The sequence below is a fragment of the Panthera pardus genome, unplaced genomic scaffold (assembly GCF_024362965.1).
Source record: "Panthera pardus isolate Hobbes unplaced genomic scaffold, ASM2436296v1 HiC_scaffold_13, whole genome shotgun sequence".
Classification (NCBI taxonomy): domain Eukaryota; kingdom Metazoa; phylum Chordata; class Mammalia; order Carnivora; family Felidae; genus Panthera; species Panthera pardus.
In genome coordinates this window covers 19,272,266-19,299,731 of record NW_026526688.1, presented here as the reverse complement: position 1 = coordinate 19,299,731, position 27,466 = coordinate 19,272,266, and the positions used below count along the sequence as shown (strand labels likewise).

The 27,466-nt window shown below is 37.0% G+C and overlaps 1 long non-coding RNA gene across 2 annotated transcripts in view; it reads right to left on the bottom strand.

Moving 5' to 3' along the window:
• Positions 1–463: 463 nt before the first annotated feature.
• Positions 464–27,466, bottom strand: part of LOC109250977 (uncharacterized) — a 39,064-nt gene continuing 12,061 nt past the window's right edge. For both annotated transcript variants that reach the window (XR_002073289.2, XR_002073290.2), the window contains 2 exons: positions 3,767–3,849; positions 464–739 (listed from right to left, as the gene is read on the bottom strand). This is a non-coding gene — a long non-coding RNA (uncharacterized LOC109250977). The remainder of the gene's footprint in view (positions 740–3,766; positions 3,850–27,466) is intronic.

The following is a 27,466-nucleotide window of genomic DNA, read 5'->3' as shown; positions in this document are numbered from 1 at the left end:
ACCATATTAGCTTTGTCTTGCTTGTGGTATAATGTTGAAAGTCCTAGCCTTATTTTCCAGATCTTGTGGTCTTGTATAATTTGCCCTAACTCTACCTTTCTAAGTTTCTTTCCAGATCCTTCTGTCTAGCTCTTCTGTGTTCCAGCACAAAAGAGGACTGAACTTCTTTTCCTTAAAATGTTAAGAAAACTCCTAACTCATCCTTTGCTCATGCTCTCCCTTATTCTATCTTTACCTCTTTTCTTCCACATCACCTTGCAAGATCTCTCTCAGACGGCATGTTCTCACTGAAGTTTCCACCATTACCCTTATTCGAAATTAACCTCCCTTCTTTGATCTTCCACTGCTTGTTGTTTTGCCTGTATCAGAGCATAACTTTTATCTTTCTTTCTTACACTTACTGCCTTACATTGCTCTCTCCTCTACCTAATTGGAAAAGAAAGAAACTCACTGCAGACAGAGATTTTCATATCGATCTTCCTCTTTATTTGTCTGAATGTCTATTATAGTGGCTTCCATGTGGTGGGAGCAAGATGAACAGTGGCTGCTTGAAGGATTCACCATCTCTCACCAGATGCCCTATTCAACATGCCTTACTGAGGTAGCCAGGGCGTCCTGAATATGCTAAGACTGTAATTCTTCCTCATCAAGACTCATTCTGTTTTTCAAGTATTCAAGATAAGCAGAGTCTTTTGGAGATAACGCCATGTGACTTCTCTTCTTTTGTATCTGCTTTTGCCTGGATGGGGGTGGAAGAAAGGGGCACAGGCAGTTCAAATCCCTATATCACAGTTTGCTTTTCCACAGCACCTTTCATAGATCATAGGTCTCAGTGCCCAGATGGTTTTCTTCTATTACCCACTAATTATTAATGAGGATGCACAGCAAAGCCTCCACAGAGTAGCATCTGGAAAGCTATAATTTTCTGGAGCTCCATTTCAATAACATGCTTCTGTCTGAGTGTTTAGATTCTCCTCCCAAAGAGGAGAGTCTCCTCCCTCCACAGGAATAAAGCCATCTTCCTTGTGGCTCAGTGGCTCCTGATCTTTTGGCACAAGGGAGGGAAGCAGGGCACGCCTGAGTGTGCCGATTCACAATCCCCAGGTGCTGCAGTGTTGTGGTGAGTGAGGTCAGAGTGGGGATGTGGGGTCAGAGTTATTGTTTTATTTATTTATTTATTTATTTATTTGACAGAGTGGGAGAGAAAGAGGGACAAAGCTCTCTTGGGGGAGGGGCAGAGAGAGAGGGAGACACACAATCTGAAGCAGGCTCCAGGCCACGAGCTGTCAGCACAGAGCCCGATGTGGGGCTCGAACTCATGAACCATGAGATCATGACCTGAGCCGAAGTCAGATGCTTAACCGACTGAGCCACCCTGGTGCCCCAATAGCTATCTACTTTCTATGGCCAAAGTCGATTTTGTCCAAATTTTGAAATTTGGCAGAACAGACTCTAAGCCCAAAATAATTTGGTAAAACATTCACTAATTCTCCCTTTAATGATAGGGAATATTGAACCAATTTATAGGAAGGAACATTATAAATGTTATGTGTCAAGTACCAGGGATTAGGATATGTGATTTTTTTAAAAAATCACTCATGCCTGATTTTTCCTTATAAACTGAAATTCAAACTCATGTCAAAATTTTTAATAGAATGTTAAAGATAAGTTTTGAAGTAAACAGTAATTTCAGAATAGGATACAGAAGCTTGAAGTTAGAAATAAGTACAAAATAACCCAATACCATCTGATATTTGAATCTTCTTGAAAGTATTTCCATGAATTGATAGTTTATCTTTGTTACAGATTTGAGGTGTCAAGGGTCCCAGTAATTTCTCCCAGAGACGACTACTGTCTCCTGAGTTCCCCTTGGGGTCAACCTGAATGAGTCCATTTCCTCTCTACTGAACAGTCTCCTAGCCAGTGTCCCGTGTTTCCCACCTGGCTCACATTTGACATGGTTCCTGTCATTTGTTTCATCCTTTGAATGAAAACTTTCAGCTTTCTTGGTTTTGCCAGGCTTGACTTTTAATGCTTACTGTACAAGCAATTAACAGGATTTGAAAGGTCAATGGGAAACAGATTAAAGAACATTTTCTGAATGCCAGCACCCCGTGAAGCCAGGTCTGGAATGTGCAGGGTCATCCCGGTAGACATTCTGACTCCCCCTCCCCCTTTGTCAATTATTAGGTGGTTTATGAGAATCCAAACAGCATTAACCAAAGTGACAGGGGGAAAATCCTGTATTTGTATATGCCATTTAGGAAAAGTTATTTTAGTGTAAGAAATCTTGCTTTTGGAAATTTGCAAGCATGCACGCACAGGGGCATTTGTCTGCTTAGTCAGGAAAGGTAGTGATTACTGAGGGGACACTTCTCAGAGGGTTCCTGCGGTCCTACATCCTCATGCTCCTCTTTGGCACCCTCACTCCTAAACCAATTAGAAAAGTAGGTTAACAGCTCTGGGCAAATGGTCTGTCAGATGAAGACAAAGGTTTCAAGGAGGCAGGGAAATGGTTGGATAACACTGCTACATGAAGACAGAATATATAGTAGGTGTTTTCTCATACTCTGACTCTCAAAGGACATTTGATGGGTCCCTTGGGGCTTAAAAATACTAGTATCTATCAAAATCATGCTTCCTGTACCATAGTACCTTTGCCTTGGGTTCTTTCAAATTGTACCAAATGTTTTCCAAAATTGAAAAGTGGGATGTGTTATAGATACTTCTTTCTCATTTTAGCATCATATAATGATTTAATGAGCCTCACTGGGTTACAAATGGGATAGAACCATGTTCCCTTGTGTTCCTTTTTTCTTTCTAATAAAATGATCTCATAAGGTTGAAATCACTTTATTTCCTTTGGGAAAAATACAAGGCCTTTCCATTGATAAGAATAGTTAATTTCAACTTTAATTCTTTTTACTACATTTCAACTTTACTTTTTAAAAATACTTTTTGGTGGGGGGCATCTTCCTAATATCCCTTTAAAATAGTCTAATCCAGTATGAATCTGGTACCCTCAGTTCACTTATTAACTGGGATAAGTGCCTAACCTCAAAAATTGCTTAGCATTTTACTGTTCAATATATTCTACTACTCATGAGGGTACCAAGAAATAAGATTTAAAAAATCATTATCAGATGAAAGATACTCATCAAATAAATGATCATTCTTAAGGAGAAATAGGGGATTGATTTTTTTTTCTCATTTGAAAGCATTGACTTCAGGCTCATTTGTAATAAAATGATTTATTTATCATTGCCAAGCAGGGGAAATTGCTTTTCTAAAATAATAACACTCCTTTATTTTCTAAAAAAAACTAGATAATTATAGCAGCACATAAGACACTAAGAATTTCCTCTACCACCCTAAGTCTCCCTCCCCATTCTCCAAATCTGCTACTTCCCTGAAAGTTTTCAAATCAGCAAGCTTGAAATGAGTTTCCTGAGAGTTCTTTTTCTCTCTTTTCCAAAATTTCCTAAGGTTACTCTATATATACCTAAATGCCAATAATTGTCTTGAATAGACTGAAGTAAAATAAATGAGATGGCTAAAATTCATTTTTATCTCATAAATGTTACACCTTGTCAATTAAAACAAATACTCCTTTTCTGTGCCAAGAAAACATTTTCTGTTACATTCACAATCTGTTTCAACTGCCATTGGGTACAAGGAAAACCTCTAACAGATGGGAATCAGTAAATAGCAATTGCAAGAAGAACTGACTATCTGAATAACAAATGGAAGACATATTCTGTATTACCTTGGCAGGCAGACGTGGTTCTGAGGGCTTTTTGAGGCACTGTACTACTGATTCGGAGGACAAGACTGGAGTCGAGACACCCCCTGAAAAAGAAAAAATATGTATGCTTTACACAGACCATCACCCCTTATCTCATATCACACAGAGTCAAGGTTGTAAAGACCTTTCTATTCTTAGAATATTTGGGAATAGTGAGACACAGGAAGTAAGGGGTGCAGCCTAGGAGGTGTGGAGGTGTTCACCCACAGACAAGGGGATAACATAGTCACCCTGGAGTTAAAGATCACAATGTCCTTCATTAACCTCTAACCCCACTTTCAACAAGAAAAAGACAGAGATAGTATTCAAGTGGGTAAACATGGTGACGGTAACGACTCTCTTTCTAAGAGCACAATGCTCAGAGCCATTGTGCTCTGCACAAAGGCTGCAGAAAATGCTACCTAGAGAAAGCCTTACATCTGGGCCAGTAGAGGAAGTTGCCGTCAGCACCACGTGGGCCAGATGCCTGAAAACACTGAACAAGTGAAGAAGTCTTGGACTTCTTCCAAGGCAAAAATAGTAAAAAGCCCGTGTCTGCTTTCTACCACCCAAGCGGGAACTGCTTCGTGAGTCGCTCCTTTGAAATTTCCTTTCCAAGTCTACTCAGCGTGTGCAAGAGGAGTGCACCAAGAAATGTCTTAGGTGTGTGCTGAGATGGTAGGTAAGAAAGACACAGGTGGATTATCCTCTGTGGCCTTTGCTTACCATTCACCTATGCTTACGGATTAAGGCCCGAAACTTTGAGGAACAAAGCAAGCTAGTTATCCCTGGATAGACTACCAATGTGAAAATGTATAAGGAAACCTAACTTCAACTTGGAAGCAGGGACCCGTGAAGGGAGGGCTCTCACGCAGGTATCACTCATCGCAGCTTGCACAGTTCAGCAGGAAGAAGGAAGACTTCCTATCCACTTGGCAGCAGCAAGCTGCACTCCCCGGCGGCCAATGAAAAACCGTCACCACTTCAAACTCCTATTTTCCTCCAGTGAACTTTTGTTCAAACAACTGCCCCCCTCCCCCAACTTCCTCCTTTCCTCTATAAAAGGACAAGCTCCTTCCTCCTCTGTTCTCTGGACTTGCCAATGGTTCGCCATAGTCTGCTTGTCTCGAATTGCAATTCCTCTGCTATTTCTGAATAAACTCCATTTTGCTGTCTGAATTGCTTACCTTTTCTTTTAAAAGGTTGACAGTAGCAACCTAAATTCTTTCCTATCCTTCCAATAGAGAGATACAGACCTGAGAGAAGGACTCGACATGAGAAAGGAGGCTTGGAAGAAGGGAACATGCAGGAGCAGTTAAGAGAAGGTTCTCTGAACTTCTCAAATGTACCTGTTTCCCATACCACAGCATCTCTTTCCACCATCCCTTCACCTTGCCTTCTGCAGGGTCCTGGAACAGTGGAGTAGCTCAAAATGTGCTATCAACCACAGTTGTCTCCTAGGACCTTTTGTTTGTTTTCAGAAATAAGACTTCCAAGAGATGATAATATGAAACATGTATATTCAAGTTAAATACGCTTCATTATTTTCATTAATCTTTGCAATGCTTTTAATACATTCCTATGAAGCAACAGAATACAGTTTGGGATGAAAATTTATCCAAGTGAGATTTAAAATATCATTATGGCTATGAAGGATTTAGATACTAGGTTTTATACTCATTGCTCTTCAATTGTTCAATCAACCAAAAGGTAAATGGGGGAATATCCTGAGTTTTCTTAACCTCCCATTGAGAGAGAACATGAAAATTGGTGTTTTTTTCTCACAGCATAATCTTTGAACAGATCGTCATAATCATAGTATGTCTGTATTCAAAATCATCATCAATGCCAAAAAATAACTCTTATCATGCCTTTACATACCTACTTGTCTATGCTGAGTCACACAGATAAACTGAACAGGGCCCCTGGCTTTCCTTCACCTCGCTTGTTTGTTGTTTTTTGGGGTTTTTTTGGTTGGTTGGTTTGTGTGTCCTTTCACAAGTCTCCCTTGATCCTTTCCAGGGAACCACTCTGCTCAATGCTGGTTCTTGCTCACCACCCCCCAACCAAATGACAGTTGTATACCTCTTACCATCTCTCTGTGTCCCTCACTGGGCCCTCCTCTAGTACTCAGCAAATAAAGATAAACCCCTCTGTGCTCCATATATCTTAGCAAATGTCCAACCTTGTTCAATTGCAGCGTACGTTTGGCTCAAGTAAACATATTTAGGGAAGTCCTTATGTTCATGTGGTATATTGCTGTCAACCTATCTGGAGCTGATCTGCTATACTGCACAGTATATACATATATACATAAGTTCTTTACAGAAATAACTTGCACTAAGAAAGTAACACAATGAGCTCTAATATGAAAATGCATAGTTACTTAATCATAAGAGTAATATTTGCATTCACTGTTTACATAGTCTACAGAAATCAGCATATTAAAAAAAATAAGCTGGCGGATTCCAGGGCTTGGCATAAACTAGTCTTTGTATATTGTCATTGTCCCAGAAACAGCACAACACTTGGTGAATAATTTAAAACTTTCCTGTATTATTTTTGAGCAGGATGTAGGAGTATTATACATTGCTTGTGACTACCCATGTCCAGTTAGGAAAAGAAAACCAACTCCACGTATTTCAAACCGATTCGATTAGAAAACTGGTTACAAAAGTAACCAAAAAAAATGAATCAACAAAAAGAAGAAAGAAAAAATGGATGAAATTCCCCTAGACAGTGGTAACTGCATAATTTACTGCTATTAGTAACTGCAGGATGCCATTACTACTCCCGGGGCTAAGGACACAAAAGGGAGATGGTGTGACCCCATGTCCTCATGGCTGTGCTGCTGTGGATGCTGGAGTTGCTCCAGAGCCACTGCTGATGGACCCAGGAGCCCACACTCCTTGTGACACTGCAGGAGTCAGAGCCCAGGAGCACTGGGCTAACAAAGCTGCTGGAGCCTCCAGTGCTGCTAATGCAGGAACCCAGGCTGGCACTCATCACTTGCCAAGTGCATTGCCACGTGCTGGCTGAAAATAAGGGTCTGCCCTTCTTCCCACCTCTCAATCTATTGCCAGTGTCTCCCGTTATCAGCAACTTACTAGAAATCTGCCCTAGGGGAGTCTGGAAAAGGGAGTGTGTAGATATTCTGCCCCTATGATACAGAAAACAGCATAAAAAGGGAGTACTGGGGCAAAACGCCAGACCAGTAAACATCCCAGTGTTTTGCATAGAACATTCTATGTGTAGACAGCTCTATAGGAAGCCTGGTTGGCATTTATCTCTTTCCCAAATAGCCCTACTCATATCACCTGCTAGAGGCTTTCCTGATTTTTGTGGTCATTACTTCTCTCTCTCTCTCCCCCTTTCCCTCTGACACTCTATCCAGATAGAATACTCTATCCCTAAATTCTCACATGCCACCTGTATTTCCACCTGTGTTTGCCAACTGTGTCAACTCTCTAAGGCAGCTGGAGGACTCATTGGCTTCTTGTCTTATTTTTCCTTACTCCATTATTTAAAGTAGTGTGTGGATCCCCTTTGAAACTAGGTTTTTTTGTTTGCTTGTTTGGTAGTTTAACTGGTTGGTTTCATCAAAGAAAAAAAAATTACCTTCTATTATGAACTCAATGTTTGTATCCCCCCAAAATTCCTATGCTGAAATCTTAATCCCCAGTATGATGGTATTCAGATGTGGGCCTTTGGCAAATGATTAGGTCATGAGAGTAGAGCCTTCTTGAACAGGATTTATTAAACGGAGCCCCAGAACTCCCTCCTCTTCCACGATGTGAAGACACAGCGAGATAGTGATGCATGAACCAGGAAGTGGATTCTCACCAGACACCAAATATACTAGCCCCTTGATCTCTAGTTTTCTAGCCTCCAGAACCATGAGAAGCAAACTGCTGTTGTTCATAAGCCACCCAGGCCATGGTGTTCTGTTACAGCAGCCCGAAACAAGACAACTTATGGCAGTAAGAAAACAAATTGGAGATCAGATGGGTTCCTGTCCTGTATTCACTAATATTGACATTACAAATTTGGGGAAATCTCTTCACTTCTTTGAGTATAAGTTTTTTCCAAAGGTTGGATGTGGTATCTAAATTCCTGTCCTACTCAATTATATGAGGTTTTAGAAAAGTCATTTGTGTTTAAAATAACTCATGTCTCAATTCTGAAACACTTTCATGGGCATAACCTTTAAAAAGGAAGGTAGAATCCCATACCAGGAAGGAAAACATATATCTATTATAAAATCAAATACACCACAGAATCCAGAAAATAGTTCAAAATGCCTTTTCCTGAATTTCCTTAAGTTATCTATTCTGTAGCAGGTCTAGTGGATTGGCTCCTGCCTTCTTTCTCCCACAATTCACACTTCCTCCCTCATTCTCTCTGCCTCTTGGCTGTCACCATGGAGTTGCATTTTTTTCTCTTTTCCTCCATCTCAGAAGGCCCATTCAGTTTCATGTGGGTCATCCCTTATTAAACCTAGTAGAAATGGCTTCCAACCTCATGTCACAAGACTATGACAGCCATCTGCTCTTTCTGTCAAAACTTACAGGGACACATCTACCAGGCACAGAAACTTCCTCTTGCTGATTTTAACCAAAAATGATAACACAAACTTTCAGGACAATATTATCTCTCTAAGCTCTTTCCTCATCTTTTGAATCACCTTGTTTATTACCCTAGATATCTATGGCTGAAGAGGTAAAAGTACAGGTGACATTATAAGAGATGCAGGATGAGAAGATTCTGGTCTACCTTGCTACAGAACGTGCATAGAGTTAACCATCTCATAAATTGTGAATAACAATAGAGTTTTAAAATTAAGGCTATAGCACAAGGAAATATGGGAAAACCAGATTAGTTTACTTAACTTCTTGGCCTATGGCCATGCATTTCTGAACACATGGTTTATTGAACTCTTTCTTCTCTTGATAACAGTGAATGCTTCAATAAAATATATAACCAGGAGAGTTGCAGAAAGAAAACAGTTACAAATAATATTTACTGGTAATGTTCATATCAGAAATGTATATTAAAATGAAGCTTTAAAACTAATTTTTATACTTGATTTGAACAAAAGCAGCTTATTTGCAAGGCGGTCCAGTACATTGCCACATCTTGTCCAGAGTTCGTAACATCTGCTTTTATTGTTTAGAATTATTATTTTGGTCACTGCATAAATCAATGCTTTAAAATTTTTTTATATTAAGAAACATAACAAAACAAATCCCACTTTTTTTTTAAGTTTTCATAGGACTTGGCACTTGAGTTTTTTGGAAAAAAACAGAAAAAAGGGAAACGAGAGTAAACAACAGCAATATGCTCATTTCATAGATTTTGAGGTCCACCTGTTTAAATGTTTTCAAAACCATTAAATGCATCTGTTACTTTTTTTTCTGTGATAAAACAAATTATATGAAAAAATAAGTATGCATAAGTATCTAAAGTCAATTTAGGTAGGTTTTCAGATAGAAAATTAGGTAAGTTCAAAAAATACCTCAGATTCATTAGCCAGTCCCCATTTTGAAGTTAAGAGGAAGAGGGCTTACCTGTGTAACCTTGGGTACTATATCACCTTGGGTACTATGTAATCTTGGATGATTCATTTTTATAGAATATTATTTACCTCTTGTGAGTTGTTCGAGGAATTCCTGAGTCCTTGTATAGTAAGGGCAAGGCATATAGTTATCCTTTGATCAATAATGTATATTATTATTTAAATGGGAAATATATGTGAATGTAATTCTTTATTCCTGATCCAGTCGTATTTGTTTGTATATTTGATCTTGTGGAATCTCAATGGGCAACAGTTTCTCTCTCTAGTGTGTTCCAAAGAGCACTAGACCCTAGTTATCTGTCAGATACAGGAGGAGAAATGGCTTCTGTTTCTGGCTCAGTGACTGCAGCCTGCAACACCTGGAGCAAGGCATCTACCCTTTGTTCATTTCTTATATATATAATTAGGAGATGATAGTAAGTGGTCACAAAAGTGCCCTGTGGTTCTAGTATGTAATATCTTTGAGGCTGAATCCTATATGGTATTATTTTGTTCTATTACTATATTATTATATGCCTTCTACTTTTTAGGATATTTCACAATCAGGAACACATCATTTCTTTTGAGATATGAAATAAGATTCCTGGATGACATAATTGCATCTTCAGCTTAAGAAGCATCAATTTGATACTCCTAGTTTTACTTATATGGAGGACTTCATATCATTGCATAATCTACATGTGACTCTGTGCTGTGAGCAGCTTCTATCCTTAACCTATGGCATTCCTGAACAGTTGTCATCATTTCACTTTATCGCTCCCTGACAAAGAAGAACCTGTTTCAATGAGCTTTAGTGATAAACTGACATTTTATTAAATATCTTTTGAAGAAACATGAATGGGAAAGGCAGTGTCACAGACTATTCACCTGTTAGTCTGAGTCCTCTGGAAAGCAACTATTAATGCAGGATTAAGTATGCAAGGATTTTATTACAGTAAAATTGAGGGAAAATGGTAAAGGTAAGGTAAAATTGAGGGAAAATGATAAAGTGCTCAGGGAAGGCTGTGGAAAGCATCTTAGACTGTTGTCCAGCCTCAGCAAGTTGCATCAAAACCACTGGGGAGACCCTGAGCCACAGTCGGCCATGAGGAGCTCACGTCTCCCAGGAACAGGCTGGTTAGTGTCCCTGCTGCTGCCCTCGAGCAGTGGCTGAGAGCAATCCACGGCATGTGCATCCACAGCACAAACACAAGATGGATTTCAAAGCTCATGAGCCAGGCTCTAGGTCAGTAACTCTGTCTCTAGTTAGAAACCTGTGAGGTGTAATTTCACAGCCACCATGGATAGGTATCTCTTCTCAATCTCTCTGTTTCGGGATCCATTGCAAAGTGCCACCCATCACCCAGTGAACCTTCCTTTGATCTAGTCTTTCAAACTACTCTTACTTGGGAACTCTCCCCCTCTGGAGTCTTTCCACATTTCTTCCTTTCTCTGGTCTCTTCTGCAAGCTCATCCAAATTTGCAACATCCATCATTATTGTCCTGAATGTTCAAAAGTCATGACCTAGCCACTCAGGGAATTAAACATCAATTAGTTCCCAGAATTCACCATCCATAGAAGGCAATGAGTAGGATAACGAAGAACACAAAAAGTTTCCTTCCGTGTTACAGCAAAGCTGTGCTGTCACCCAACTCCTCTGTCCCATTTACTACTCCATGGTCTGTCTTCTGGATCCATGAACATACTGAAACTCCTCTCGTAAAATCATTAATATCTGTTTAATTGTCAAATCTATTGGACATTTTAAAGTCATTATTCTTGACTTTTATATCCATTTAACATTATTGATCATCCATTTCTCAAAATTCTATTTTTCCTGGACCACTGCAATTCAGTACACTGCACATTCTCCTTACATCTTTATTCCTTTTGTATTTTTCCTCATGTTTTTTGTTCCTCCCCATTCCTTAAATAGTGGTGCTCCCCAAACCTTGTGCTCTTTTTATTCTACATAGTTTTTGTAGGAACTTTATTCTCTGCTGTGTAACAATTTTCATTTACTCATGTAATGTTCTATCATTTACCAAGCTCCTAGTATGAACCATGTACTATACTATGTCCTGATGATAAAATTATAGGGAAAAAAGTCTCTGGCTTTAGGGTACATATTGTCCAATGGAGGAAATATAAAAGTCAATAGGCAATTATAGGACAATGAGATACTTCTACAATAGGTGAGTGCACATGGTTTGGGTCATCATAGGAGGGCATCTAACTTAGACTTGGAAAATTAGAGAAGCTTCTCATAAGAATATAATCAACAGTGTGTAATAACAATAAGAGGGGAAGTAGGGCACTCTGAACTAAGAAAGCACCACATTTGAAGGTATAATTAGTTTGGTGTATCTGCAATACTGAATTAAAGGAAAAGGGAGAGGTTGGGTCAGGAAATTGTAAAGTAAAGTTAATGAAAGGAACAACCTTATGTGCTGTGCTGAGGTCTTTGGGTCTTAAGATGACAGCAGTGAAGATCGCTGATGGGTTTGAAATGAGCGCATGACTTAATTTCTTTATAAGTTTTGGAAGCTTACTCTATAGGAAGGATGGCTTAGAAATGCCTGGCTTCCTTGCTGACCTCATCTCCCTCTTCCCATGTTCTCCCTCAGCATTAGCCATGCTGGCCTCTCCTCCCTCATCCTCAGACACACCATCTTGCCTGACAAGCTGCTGCTCCTCCCCCGGACCCTCTCTCTTCAGGAGTGTGCAGGCTCTCTCCCCCACGTCTAGTTGTCTACTCAAATAGCACCTCCTTAGACAGGTCTTCCCTGGCCATGCCCATGTCTCTCTACTTGCCTCTACCTGTTCCTATCCCTAATGTCTGTTTGTTGTTCTTTTCAAAGTTATCACTACCTGACATTACTATATGTCTGTACATTGCCTATATCCTTCCTTACAATATAGCTTCTCTGAGGGTATGAATTTGAATTTTTTATTCTTCCCTTAATATTCAGAAAAGGGCTTGACAGACAATAGTCATTTAATATACGATTGTTGAATGAAATTACTGAATCAGAGCCTGGGGAGCCCTACCAATAAACACATTTAGAATACAGGCCTTTATTAATTAGAATAAATTAACTACTGAGAATTTTCTCACCCGATATCTTAATAATACATCTAAGCTATGCTCAGATGAGAGGAATCCAATGCAATAATGAATTTCTGGGAACAATATTAATAGATTTAGTTTCTAACTAATAAGACATTTGAAATGTTTTAAATACTATTCCTATATTCTCTTTTTTTTTAACCTTATATATTAGCTTTTAGTACTATTCCTATATTCTCTTCTTTTTTTTAACCTTATAGATTAGCTTCATAAACACAACCAGCTGAATGTAACTCAATAAAGATGGGGCTACCAACATTTAAATGTTGACAGGAAGGAAAAATGACTTTTCCTGAGTTATTTTCATAAAAGAAGATGACTCTCTGCAGAGTTAGTCTCATAAAAGAAAAAATATTGGGTAGATAAAATATTTCCAAGCTGTATTAAAATAGGCTTTTTTGATAACTTAAGAGACTACATTTTAGGTCCATGGATTTCAACAGACTTTTTTTCTTTAGAGAATGAAAACATCAAATGTCTCTGACTTCATCTAGTTTTAATAAAATATTTTATTTCATGGAGTTACATTTGATAAGCTCATTCGCACTACATTAGTTGACGATTTGCTCCAACCACAAACTCTAGCCAAACTAACACAGGTTTCAAATAAATCAGAAGCAAAAGCCTCAATCCTACATTAATTGCATTATAGTTCAAAGTTTCATTTTGTGAAAACAAAGGTGTTGTTCCTCCTAAAATTAAAAAAAAAAAGTAGTGACAATTATTTCAAGTTGTCAACTGAATCTGCAGATCAGATTCTGTTAAAATGTCAAAGTGTTCCTGTATGCCAAATTTACCCAACAGGTTCAAAATATGCTTTAAACAACAAATCAGTGAAAATGCCTAAAAAGTTTATTCAGTTTATTCAAAACTATTTCCTGAGGCCCTTCTCCAATTAAAGGACTGTGCCAGTGTAAGAATTCACAAATGAACAAACATGTTCTGAGAGCACTCAAGGTGCTCTTGAAAGGCAGCTCTTCACAGCTGTGTAAGCAGTGAGGTTGATCACAGAACGAGAGATGCCCATGTCTGAAAGGGACCCTTCAACCAACCATTTGAGGTCAGCATGCTTCCTGTGATACTCCCATCAAGTGTCTAGTCAGCAAATGCCAGTAAAAGGAGAAACATTTTCCTCCAAAGGGCAAGTTAGATCTCTGTAAAGTGTATATGGTTAAGTTTCTTTTTTTGTATAGCAGCTAACATATAGCTCTTAATAATCAAATCTATTTTTCTTCCTTGGGGTCAATAGTAAAGATCTAGGAAAACATGAACTCTCCCAGGGATGGACCAGTCCTTAGATGTGAAAGACAGAATGGAATCTATAGTGACTCTTAAACTTATGGCTTATATTCGTAATTACAAAATAAAGCAGGCTACATAAAAAAAGAAAAAAAGAAAATTTTCAATTCACATAAACATGCAGACTGATGCATTATAATCCCTCTGTTAACAAAGCACTTAAAACCACATTTAAATTATGAGTGTTGGTGTTAACCTTTCTCTTGATGGTAATAAAATAAAAACCATATCAAATCTAATTCTAAAAACCAAATATGGTAATAATTAAGCTTCTCAGAAGCCAATTTTTCTTCATTCTCAAGCATCATGCACCACTAGTGATTTTTTTTCTGTTAAGTTATCCAACATTAGAGAAGCATCCACATGTCACTCTGCGGTTAAGTATGCAATGAAAATACAAACACCTCACAAAATGCAATGTATTTTCTTGACTGAGACAAAAATACACATGAGTTAATTAATTAGCTGTGTATATAATTATGTTATTATATTAACAGAAAACCAAGGGACTGTGAGAAGCATCACATACACAGAAAGAGAAAGAAGTGGGGAAAAGAGAAAAAAAAGTAATACAGGAAAATGCTGAGGGTGACATACAGTAAAGAGGATTAATGTAAAATGATACAAACTAATAGCAAGTCTCAGTAACAATGCTGAGAATCAAAGGCATGAAAAGCAGAGAAAGAGCCTATTCTAAACAACCACAAATTGAGAGCTCTGAGATTGCACGTATCTCTGCATGTGCATGTGAGTAGGTGTGTTGTTTATACCATGGTGACGGTAAAAGATTCACCACACGTGTTGAAACGACTTGTCGCTGAGAGTATAGTTTTCTATTGCTGCCATAATAAATTACCACGAATTTAAGAGCATAACACAATGCCCATTTCTTATAGTTTCTATGGATCACAAGTTGGGGCATAGTGTGCGTTAACTAGGTTTTCCGCTTATGGTCTCACAAGGCGGCCCACTCATCTGCACTCTTGTCTGGAGGTTCTGGGGGAAAAATCTGCTTCCAGGCTCATTGAGATTGTTAGCAGATTTCATTTCCACATTGTAGGAAGGAGGTCTCTGCTCCTGTGCTGACTAGTGGATGCGGATTATTCTCAGCTTCTGGAGGCCTCTCACAATGGTCAGCTTGTGGCTTCCTTCATATTCAAGGCCAATAATGGCATGTTCAATCTTTCTTGTACTTATAATCTTACATTCTCTTCTGCTTCATCTTTTAAAGGCTCATGTGATTAGCTCGAGGTCACCTAGAATATCTAGAATAATCTTACTATCTAAAGGTCAACTGATTAATAACATTAATTACATCTGCAAAGCCTCTCTGCCATGCAACTTACCATAGTTATTGATGAAATACTAGGAGATGAAGATCTAAACCTAAGAAAATTTGAAAACTAGCTTTCAAACAAGCTGATCTACATGTAATTTAAATAGTTGCTAAAATAATGTCAATACTTTAAAGACAACAAAACTCATACACTAAGTAGTATAACATTAATAAATCAGAGCATTCAATCAAAATTGCTAGGCAGGTAAAAAAATATGACTTATAATTAGGATAAAATCAGTCAATAGAAACAGATACAGAAAAAAACAGAGATGATGGATAAGAGCCTTAAGATAGGTATTTTTTTAATGTTTATTTATTTTTGAGAGAGAGAGGGAGACAGAGTATGAGCAGGGGAGGGGCAGAGAGAGAGGGAGACCCAGAATCCAAAGCAGGCTCCAGGCTACAAGCTGTCAGCACAGAGCCCGATGTGGGGCTTGAACTCACAAGCTGTGTGAGATCATTACCTGAGCTGAAGTCGGACGCTTAACCGACTGAGCCACCCAGGCGCCCCAAGATAGATATTTCAAATGTGCTCTAAGAATTAAAAAAAAACATGGTAAGTGAAAAAGAAAAATGGAAACTATTGAAAAACAAAACAAAACAAATGGAACCTCTAGAGCTAAAGAATATAATATCTAATTGGAAAAATTCACTAACTAGGTTTAAGAGAACATTAAAAACTATGGAAAAAACAATAAATGTGAAGATATCACAACAGAGACTATTAAAAACGAAATCATGTGATGCGAGGAGACTTAAAATAGCCACTCAGAGAATAGTGAGAAAACAGAAATCATATAACATACATGTCATTGGGATCCCAGAGGGAAAAAAAAAATTGGGAAGGAAGAAAAATATTTACCAAATGATGACTGAATATTTCATTGGTTTAATGAAAATCATAAACTCCCTAATCCAACAAACTCAGCAGACTAAAATCAGGACAAACCAACAGAAAAATACCATAATTCTCCACATAGTGAAATTTTTGTAAATCAGTAATAGAAAAACTTTAAAGCTCCTGGAGAAAAAAAAAAAGAAAAAAAGACAAAATACACACGGAGGAACAAAGACTGAGATTTCTCAACAGAAATAAAGCCAGACAAAAGATAATGAAACAACATTAAAAAAAAAAAAAAAAAAAAAGGTCAACCTGGAACTACGGAAGCAGCAAACAGAAAAACCATCCTTCAAAAACGATGGTGAAGTAAAGACCTTTTTCAAGAACAAAAGCTGAAATAATTTGTGACTAGCAGACCTGCACTAAAAGAACAATACAAGAGCTCTTTGGGATCAAGAAAAATTATACCAAACAAAAACCTGTATTTACGTACAGGAAAAAAAGTACCAGGATGTTACTAGGGAGGTAAATGTAAAATACCTTCCTCATTTAAAAAATTAGTATTTTTTTAACTTTTGAGAGACAACATGCAGAGGAAAGACAGAAAGAGAGAAAATCTTAACCAGGCTCCATACTCAGCATGGAGCCAGATGAGGGGCTCATTGCAGGACCTGGGATTATGACCTGGGCTGAAATCAAGAGTCGGTCACAACCAAATGAGCCAGCCAGACGTACCTAAAATTCATTGTTAAAGACAAGAATAAACTACTGCAAAATATATAACATACGCAGAGGTAAAATGTATGGCAATACTAAAACCCAGAGGGGGAATGGAAGCCTGCTGTTCCAGGGTTCTTAAGTTACTATGGGTTGTCAGTGGAACTATTTTGAAGGTACTCTGTGGTAAGTTAAAGTTGGGAAGGAGAGAGTTAAAGCATACTGTTGTAAGAGTCTTATATGGGAGGTGGTAAGGTATTATTTAAAGGTAGACTGTATTAAAGATGTATATTGTAAACCCAGAGGCAAAACCTATTAAAAAACAACAACAACAACAACACAAAAGCCAAAGAGGTATAGCTAATAAAGCAGTAAGTGTAGATAAAGTCAAACACTGAACAATATTCCGAGAAATAAGGAAAAGATGATATTTAAATAATTTTGCATTGTTTTGCCTCATACAGGGGATGAATATGGGGATTTTGGTTTTTTAAGAACACTTTTAAGACAAAGAAATTATGATGTGCTATGTTTTATGCTACGTAATTGATACACTAACTCCCAAGATAGACATGGTTTCTAAGACCAACCCCATATGCGTATTTGTTAATATTTTTCCTTTAAACCTAATAAACTGAAATGAAATGGATGAAATGAGGAATTGGGTGACTATAATCATGCTACACAACAAATAAAACTGCTCGACTGGGACACAGAAATAAACACATAACTTCTAAAGCAATAGATGAACATCAAGAAAGACTATCAGCAGGAGCTAAGCAGGAAGAAAAGGAGAAAAGTGACCAGGGAACCAGTATGTCTTCTCGGACCATAAGATATCCTGAAAGAGATCCCTGTAATCCCCAGTTTCCTATCTGAGACCACCTACATAAATCCAGAACACTGGGAAATGGAAAATCAATCCACTTCACTGCTGTCTCAACTTGAATGACAGTGGAGGAAAAATAGATTTCCCCTGTTAATCTGACATCCACTGCCCTGTCATTGGTTTGGAGCCTGAATCTTTATTGTTTATGTAGCTTCAATATACAAGCTGGAAATTGTAATATTAAGTGGAGTTGGGACTGTCATGCTCACATGTACCTGAAAGAAGGAAGTACAAATACTGAGGTACAATTTAGACTGACAGCTTGCTTCTCAACAGATTACAGTGAAAAGTCCTTAATGTTTTCAGAGAAAATAATAGTCAATCTAGACTGTCTACACAGCTAAAGTATTTTTCAAAAATGAAAACAAAATAGACATGAAGAAAACTGAGTAAGCTGGCTTCTAAAAAACTCCCAACAGGACTTTAAGAGACAAAACAGATGAACGCAAGGGAAGAGAAACAAAAACAATATAAAAACAGGGAGGGGGACAAAACATAAGAGACTCAAAAATATGGAGAACAAACAGAGGGTTAATGGAGGGGGTGTTAGGAGGGGGGATGGCTAAATGGGTAAGGGGCACTAAGGAATCTACTCCTGAAATCATTGTTACACTACACGCTAATTTGGATGTAAATTTAAAAAAATTAAATTAAAAATTAAAAAAAAGAAAAAAGGATGAACACAATAATGTTTAAAACTGAAAAAAAAAACCCTCAACAAAATAAATTCTGTCAAAAAGGAAGGAAAATGGTCCCATAAAGAAGGTCTAAAATCCATCAAAGAAGGGAGAATAAGAAATATAAGGATAAATCTATATGGTTTTTTTATTTCATAAAATCTTAAATAATGTTTATTTGTAGGTTCTAACACAAGCTAGAAATTTAAAAAATCTGACAATTGTAAATGTGCTCTGAGAAGGGTGATGGGAAATAAATTATTTTAGGTCTTTGAATTAAAAGAGAGGTAAAAATATTTATTAACTTTAGAATATATATATATGTATATATAAGCTCAAATTGTAAATCTAACTATTAAAATATTATAATGCAAGACATAGCTTCCTAACAGTTAAGGAGATGAAAATTAAAAACTTTAATCACTAATAAGGATCCAGAGAAGGAATATATGAAACATGAAACAAGAGACATGAAAACTGGGGCACAGGGAAAGTTCAGTAATATTTAAAACCTAACCTTAAATAGTGCTTTGATTTGCCAATGCTTGAAACATGCTTTACCATACCAATTCATTTAATACAATAATCTTTTGAGGCACCTATTATTATTATATCATTTTACAGGTACAAACCTTAGGCAATGAGAGAGAAAATGATTATAAGAGAAGGCAAGATTCAAACCTAAGCAGTCTGCCTCAAGAGTCTGTTTTTTGGGGGCACCTGGGTGGCTCAGTTGGTTAAGCGTCTGACTTCAGCTCAGGTCATGATCTCATGGTTCGTGAGTTCAAGCCCCACGTTGGGCTCTGTGCTGACAGCTCAGAGCCTGGAGCTGCTTCAGATTCTCTGTCCCCCCTCTCTCTGCCCCTCCCCAGCTGGCACTCTGTCTCTCTCTCAAAAATAAATAAACGTTACACACACACAAAAAGTTAAAGAGTCAACGTTTTTAAATACTACCAAAACATAGAATTTAAAATGACTGTTATTACACCAAACACTGAAATAAACATACTGAATGAAATGTCCATTTTTCTAGCAAAGATTGTTTTACTGAATTAGGAAAAATCCATCTACTTAGAAAAGACATCTGAAACAACCGAAGATCCATGTCATCGCAACTATCAATACTTTGTTCCTTTACATTGACTATTTCGTTGCGTGCATATATCATGATTTGTTTTTTCGTGCCCATGACTTGAGGGACATTGTGGGGCTACTATGAACAAAGCTGGTGTGAACATTTCTATATAAGTATTTTAGTGGGCGTGCATTTCCATTTCCTTTGGTTTAAAAGTATGAAGTTGTTGGGGCGCCTGGGTGGCTCAGTCGGTCAAAGCGTCCAACTTCGGCTCAGGTCATGATCTCACGGTCCATGAGTTCAAGCCCCGCGTCAGGCTCTGTGCTGAAAGCTCAGAACCTGGAGCCTGTTTCAGATTCTGTGTCTCCCTCTCTCTGACCCTCCCCCATTCATGTTCTGTCTCTCTCTGTCTCAAAAATAAATAAATGTTAACATAAATAAATAAATGAATGAATAAATGAATAAATAAATAAATAAAAGTATGAAGTTGTTGAAGTGCTCCCCAAAGTGTTTGTACAATTTACAAATTCATCAGCAACGTTTAGGAGTTCTGACAACTCTACAACCTTGCAAAATCTTGTGATTTTAGGATTTTTAATTTCAGTCAATGTGTGTGTACTGATATCTCTGAGATTTTAATTTGCGTTTCTCTGATAACTAATAATGTTGAACAGCTTTTCATCTGCTTGTGGTTCATATATCTTACATCATTATGCATCTGTTTAAAACAGCCTATTTGCAAGTGTTCTTTTTATTACTATAATCATGGTGGTGGTGGTTGTTAAGTAGTTGTAAAAATGCATTATACCTTTTGGATATAAGTCCTGTGTCAGATACATGTTACAAACATTGTCTCTCAGTAGGTGGTTTGATTTTTCATTTTCTTAACTGATTTTCTGAAGAATATATACCTTAAATTTTTTCATGCACATAAAAAGTTCTAAGAAATCTAGAAAAAGTCTATTAAAACTAGTGAGTGAATGTAGCAAGACTGCAGGACACATTCCCAATGTACAAAAATCAATTGCATTTATATATACGAGCAACAAATAATTACAAAATAAAAATTTTAAACATACCCTGTATAAAAGCATCAAAAAATTATAATATTTATAGATAAATTCAACAAAATATGCGGAAAAATTTTCATAGTGGAAACTACAAACATGACAGAGAACAGAAAGTGGTAAATATTGATGAGGTATGTCCTTGTTCACTGATTTTGAAAATTCAGTATTTTTATATTATTTTTACTCAAATTCATATATAGATTCAATGAAATGCCAATTAAAATGGGATTTTTGCGGAAATTGGCAAGGTGATTCTAATATTTAAATAAAATGAAAATAACCACAGAATAACTAAAACCATATTTTCTAAAAAAAATATAAAAAGTAATTAAGCTATCCATATTGATTTTTTAGGGGACTTCCATTCATTATATCTACTGTATCACACTATCCTTATGTTAATATTAATTTAAATTTTTTAATTCAAGTGTAATTAACATACAGTGCTAGGAGTCTCTGATGTATAATATAGTGATTCAACAATTCTATACATGACTCAGTGCTCACCAGAGCAAGTGTAATCATCATCTGTCACCAAAGTATTTTTATAATCTTACTGACTATATTCCCTGTGCTATTCTTTTTATCTCCCTGACTTATTTTGTAATGGGAAGTTTGTACCTCTTAATCCCCTTTATCTCACCCACTCCAGTTCACCTACTCTCTGGTAACCACCAAATTTCCTCACTATATTTAAGAGATAATTTTTTTCTTTGTCTCTAATTTCCTGTTCATTTGTTTCTTAACTAACCCATATCAATGAAATCATATGATATTTGTCTTTCTCTGACTTATTTCACTTAGCATTATACTTTCTGTATCCAGCCGTGTTGTTGCAAATGACAAGATTTCCATTTTATATACAACCACTGTTTCCATTTTATATACAACCACTTGTTTATCCATTCATCTACCAAAGGACATTTGGATTGTTTGCATATTTGTCTACTGTAAATAATGCTACAATAAAAATAGGGGTGATATTTTTTGAATTAATGTTTTTATTTTCTTTGGGTAAATAGTGGAATTACTGTATGATGTGTAATTCTATTTTTAATTTTTTGAGAAGTCTTCTTACTGTTTCCTACAGTAGTTACTTCAGTTTACATTTCCACCATCAGTGCATAAGAGTTACATTTTCTCCATGTCCTCACCAACAATGCTTATATACCTTGTGTTTTTTATTTTAGCCATTCTGACAGGTGTGAGGTGACAGTAACTCATTGTTTTGATTTTCACTTTCCCTTAGAATTGGGTTGAGCATCTTTTCATCTGTCTGTTGGAGATCTATATGTTTCTTTAGAAAAATGTCTATTCAGGTCCTCTGCCCATTGGATTATTTTGTGTGTATATGTGTTGACTTATAAAAGTTGTTTATTTTGTATAACAACCCTTTCTAGGATATATCATTTGTAAATTTCTTCTCCTATTCAGTAGGTTACTTTGTCATTTTGTTGATGATTTCCTTCCTTGTTTAAAACCGTTTTATTTTGGTGTTGTCCATAATATAATTTTGCTTTCTTAGAGATATCTTTTAAAAATGTTTCTATTGCTGATATCAAAGAAATGATTGCTTATGTTTTTTTTTTCCCCTAGGAGTTTTATGGTTTCAGGTCTCACATTTAGGTCCAATTTCATTCTTTTACATGTAGCTATCCAGTTTTCCCATCACCATTTGTTTAACAGCTCTCTTTCTCCCATTGTATATTCTCACATCCTTTGTCACAGATTAATAACCATGTAAGTGTAGGTTTATTTATGGGCTCTCTAGAAATGTGTCTGTCTCTTTTCTGCTAATGCTATATTGTTTTGATTACTACAGTTTTGTAGTATATCTTGAAACATGGGGTTGTGATAGTGCCAGTTATAGTCTTCTTTCTCAAGATTGCTTTGGCTATTCATCTTTTATGGTTCTGTATAAATTTTAGGATATTTATTCTACTTCTGTTAAAAATATTTTTGGTACTTTGATAAGGATGGCATTAAATCCTAGTATGGACATTTTACAGTATTCTTCCAATTTATGAGCATGAAATATCTTTCCATTTCTTTGTGTCATCTATAATTTCTTTCATCAGTGTTTCATAGTTTTCAGAGTACAGGTCTTTCACCTCCTTGGTGACCTTTATACTTAACTTGGTTAAGTTTATATTTTTTCTTTTTGTTGTGACTGAAAATGGGATTGTTTTCTCAATTCCTCTTTCTGCTACTTTGTTATCAGTGTATAGAAATACAACAGATTTATGTACATTAGCTTTTTAGCCTTTGACTTTACTGAATTTATCAGTTCTGGTAGCTTTTTGGTGGCATCTTTAGGGTTTTATACATAAAGCATCATGTCATCTGCAAATAGTGAAAGTTTTATATTTTCCCTATGAATTTGGATTTTTTAAATTTCTTTGTGTTGTCTGACTGCTGTGGCTAGGACTTCCAGTATTATGTTGAATAAAACTGCTGAGAGTGGACCTCGTTGTCTTTCAATTCTTTTTTACCAAAAAGCCTAATGTTAGCTGTGGGTTTTTCATACATGGTCTTTATTATTTTGAGGTATATTCTCTTTAAACATACTTTGTTGAGAGTTCTTCCATGTATAGATGTTGTACTTTGTCAAATGTTTACTCTGTATCTATTGGGATGATCACGTGGTTTTTATCTTTCCTCTTTATTTTTTATTTTTTTATTTTTGAGAGACAGACCGTGTGCAAGCAGAGGAGAGGCAGAGAGAGAGGGAGATACAGAATCTGAAACAGGCTCCAGGTCCAAGCTGTCCACCCAGAGCCTGATGCAGGGCTAGAATCCAAGAACTGTGAGATCATGACCTGAGCAAAAGTCAGACACTTAACTGAGCCACCCAGGTGCCCCTATCCTTCCTCTTCTGAATGTGATGTATGACATTGATTTATCTGCAATATTGAACCACCCTTGAATCTCTGAAATAAATGCCACTTAATCATGGTAAATTATTTTAATACTTTTGATTGGGATTTCCTAATATTTTGTTAAAGATTTTTGCATCTACATTCATTAGAGATAATGGTCTGTAGTTTTTTTGTTTTGTTTTGTTTTTGTCTTTATCTGGTTTTGGCATTGGGATAAAACTGACCTCAAAGAATAGATTAGGAAGCTGTCTTCTTTTTTGGGGGGGTGGAATAGATTGAGATGAATAGATATTAACTCTTCTTCAAATATTTGGGGGAATTAACCTGTGAAGCCATCTCGTCTTGGACTATTGTTTGTAGGGAGTTTTTCATTGCTGGTAATTGGTTTGTTCAAATTTTTTATTTCTTCCAGATTCAGTTTTGGAAGATTATGTGTGTCCAGAAATTTATCCATGTTTTAGATGGTCCAATTTATACTTTTTTCCTAGTATTCTCTTATAATCTTTGGATTTCCATGGTGTCAGTTTATTTCTTCTCCTTTATTTCTGATTTTTTTGAGTCCTCTCTCTTCTTCTTTTGTTGAGTCTGACCAGAGTTTTCTCAATATTGTTGATCTTTTTAAAGAAACAGCTCCTGGTTTCATTGATCTATTTTATTGTTTTTTATTTCCATTTCATCTATCTCTCCTCTAATTATTATCACTCCCTTCTTTCTACTGGCTTTGGGTTATGTTTTTTTCTTCTTTGTATAGGACTTTTAGGTTTAAGGTTAGATTGTTTAGATTTTTTCACTTCTTGAGGTAGGCCCATATTGCTAAAATTTTAGAAGAGCTTTTTCTGCATCTCAAAAGATTTTGGAGTTTTGTGTTTTCTTTTTTAAGTTATTTAGCCTCCATGTATTTATATTCTTTGGGAGTTATTTCTCGTGATTGATTTCTTTGTGGGTTGATTTTTTTTAAATGTTTATTCATTCTTGAGAGACAGAGCATGAGTGGAGGAGGGGCAGAGAGAGAGAGAGAGAGGGAGACAGAAAATCCAAAGCAGGCTCCAGGCTCTAAGCTGTCAGCACAGAGCCATACACAGGGCTCGAACTCATGAAATGTGAGTTCATGACCTGAGCTGACGCTGGACACTTAACCACCTGAGCCACCCAGGTGCCCCTGTTGTGATTGATTTCTAATTTGTCTTCTAGTCTGAAAATATGCATGGTATAATTTCAGCCTTTTTGAATATGTTGAGACTTGTTTTGTGGCCTAATGTGGTCTATTCTGGAGAATGTTCCATGCACACTTGAAAAATATGTGTATTCCACTATTTTTGAACTGTCCTGAATATATTTGTTAGGTCAGTATAGTCCAATGTATCATTAAAAGCCATTGCTGCTTTATCTATTTTCTGTCTGGATGATCTATCCATTGATAGTGGGGTATTACAGTACACTACTATTATGGTATTACTGCCAATTTCTTCCTTTATGTCTGTTAATAGTTGTTTTATGTATTTAGGCACTCCCATGCAGGGTCCATAAATATCTACAATTGTTAGATCCTCTTGTTAATTGTTCCCTTTAGCATTATGCAGTGTCCTTCTTTCTCTATTGTTACAGTCTTCGTTTTAAAGTCTATTTTGTTTGATAGAAGTATTTCTACCCTAGTTTTCTTTTTGCTTCCATGTTAAATGTATTCTGCCCTTCACTTCTAATCTGCATGTGTCTTTAGGTCTGGAGTGAATTTCTTGTAGACAGCATATAGATAAGTCTTGCTCCCCCCCGCCCCCATTCAGGCACCCTATGTTTTTCCATGGAGCATTTAATCCACTTACATTCAAATTAATTATTGATAGTATATGCTCATTATCATTTTGTTACTTGTTTAATGGTTGTTTTTCTATTCCCTCTTAGTTCCTTTCTTACTCTATTCCTTTAGGGTTTGATTGCTTTCCTTACTGACATATTTTTTTCTCTTTATTTTTTGTGTATCTATTATAGCTTTTTGATTTGTGGTTGCCATCAGGCTCATATACAACATCTTAGGCATATAGCAGTCTATATCAAGCTGATAGTGGCTTAGTCTGAATCCATTCTAAAAGCACTAAATTTTTTACTCCCCTATCCCCATGTGTTATGTATATGATGTTATATTTTACATCATTTTATTCTGTGAATCCTCTGATTTTTATCATTGATTTTACTTCTCTATGCTTTAATTTCTGTACTGGTTTTATAAGTGATTAATCTACCTCTTTTATTGTGTTTGTAATTACCTGTGAATTTTTTCCTTTCTTAATTTTCTTATTCCTGATTAGGGCCATCATTTTTACTGAAAGAGTTTACTTAACATTTCTTGTAAGGCTGGTTTAATGGTGATGAACTCTTTTAATTTTTTGGAAACTCTGTCTCTCCTTCTATTCAGAGTGATAATCTAAATGGGTGAGTGTACTTGTTTGCATTATTTTTTTCCTTTTTGCACTTTGAATATGTCATGCCATTCCCTTCTGGCCTGCAGAGTTTCTGCTGAAAAATCAAGTGACAGACTCATGGAATTTCCCTTGTATGTAACTATTTTCTTTTCTTTTAAAATTCCCTATCACTACATTTTACCATTTTAATTATATATTGGTGTGGACCTCCCTGGGTTGATATTGCTGGGAGTTCTCTGTGCCTCCTAGATTTGGGTGTATGTCTTACTCAGAGTAGAGGAGTTTTCAGCTATTATTTCTTCAAATAGTTTTTCTGTCCCCTATTCTCACTATTCTGGGATCCCTACTATGCAAATTTTACTATGCTTGCTGATATCGTTGAGTTCCCTTAAGCTCTTGTCATTTTTTTAAATTCTTTTTTTCTCCTTTTTTCCGTTCAGCTTGGTTGCTTTCCATCACTCTGTCTTCCAGCTTGCTGACCCATTCTTCTATGTGCTCTGATCTGCTATTGATTGCTTCTAGTATATTTTTAATTTCAGTTTTTGAGTTCTTCAACGTGGGTAGGATCTTGTTCACATTTTCCATCTCTTTGTTGAAGGTCTCACTGAGATTCTCCACTGTTTTCTCAAGTTCAGTGAATATTTTTATGACTGTTATTTTGAATTATCAGGCACATTGCTTATTTCTGTTTCATTTAGCTCTTTAGCTTGATTTTGTCCTGTTCTTTAATTTGGGGAATATTCCTATCTCCTCATTTTGAAAAACTTTCAGTGTTTCTATGTGTTAGGAAATCAGCTATGTCTCCTGATCTTGAAAGTAGCAGCCTTCTGAAGAAGTGTTCATGTGGTGCCTTGTAGTGCAATGTCCTCTGTTCATTTGAACCAGGCACTGTATGGATGTGTCATATGCAGGTTGCATGTGCCCTGCTTTTCTGGTTGGGTCTTGTTTGCCTTAAGCCCATTCAGCTACAATGGCCTACTTTGCCTGTTATGGGCCAGGTTTTTGGTCCCAGGGCTTTTAAGGAGCCAGTCTACAGCCCCATGGACTTATAGTTGAGCAGTATCAGCATTTAGACAGGGTGTCTGCCCTCAGTACATTTCCTGAGGCTGTGATCACACCAAACCACAGGACTCTCTCCCTATGTTGTGCCCTGAGGGGTTTTCATCAGTGGGATGGTCCTACAGACAAACCATATCCTGCGTCCAATTTATGGGAGATGCAGTGACTCCAAACTGCAGAGCTATTCTCCCTATCTATTCCCTGAGAGGTTTTTGTTGGTGGGTGGTGCAGGAAGTCAGATTACATACCTGTCCCCGGCCAATCTGTTTGGGCTGCAGATGCACTGATTGACGGGGCACTCTGCACTGTTGGTGCTGCTGTTGCACTTCTGTGTGTCATTATCTTTCCCTGTGCCCAAAGCAGGAATCACTTTGGCATGGTGGCAGTCCTGGCTAAGGCTGCTTGTAGGATGAGATGGTATAGAAGCTGCTTTGGAGGGACTCCTGCCTAGGAGTGGTGGGGGGATTGGATGGGGCAAATCTGCAGGAGAATGTGGGGTCAGAGTTTGTGGTGTTAGCAAGTCAGGTGGAAGATGCTTGTGCAAGTTCCTGCAGGTGTCTAGCTGCCATGGGGGTTTAGAGGGAAGAAATGACACCTGCCAGATCTTTTGTTCTTGGAAAACTCTCTCCTAAAGATCCCTGCCCATCCAATGCACATTCTGAGGTTAGTAAATAAGTCTTCATGTATCTTAAATTTGTAATATTTGTTATGCCTCTTTTCATGTGATCTAACCAG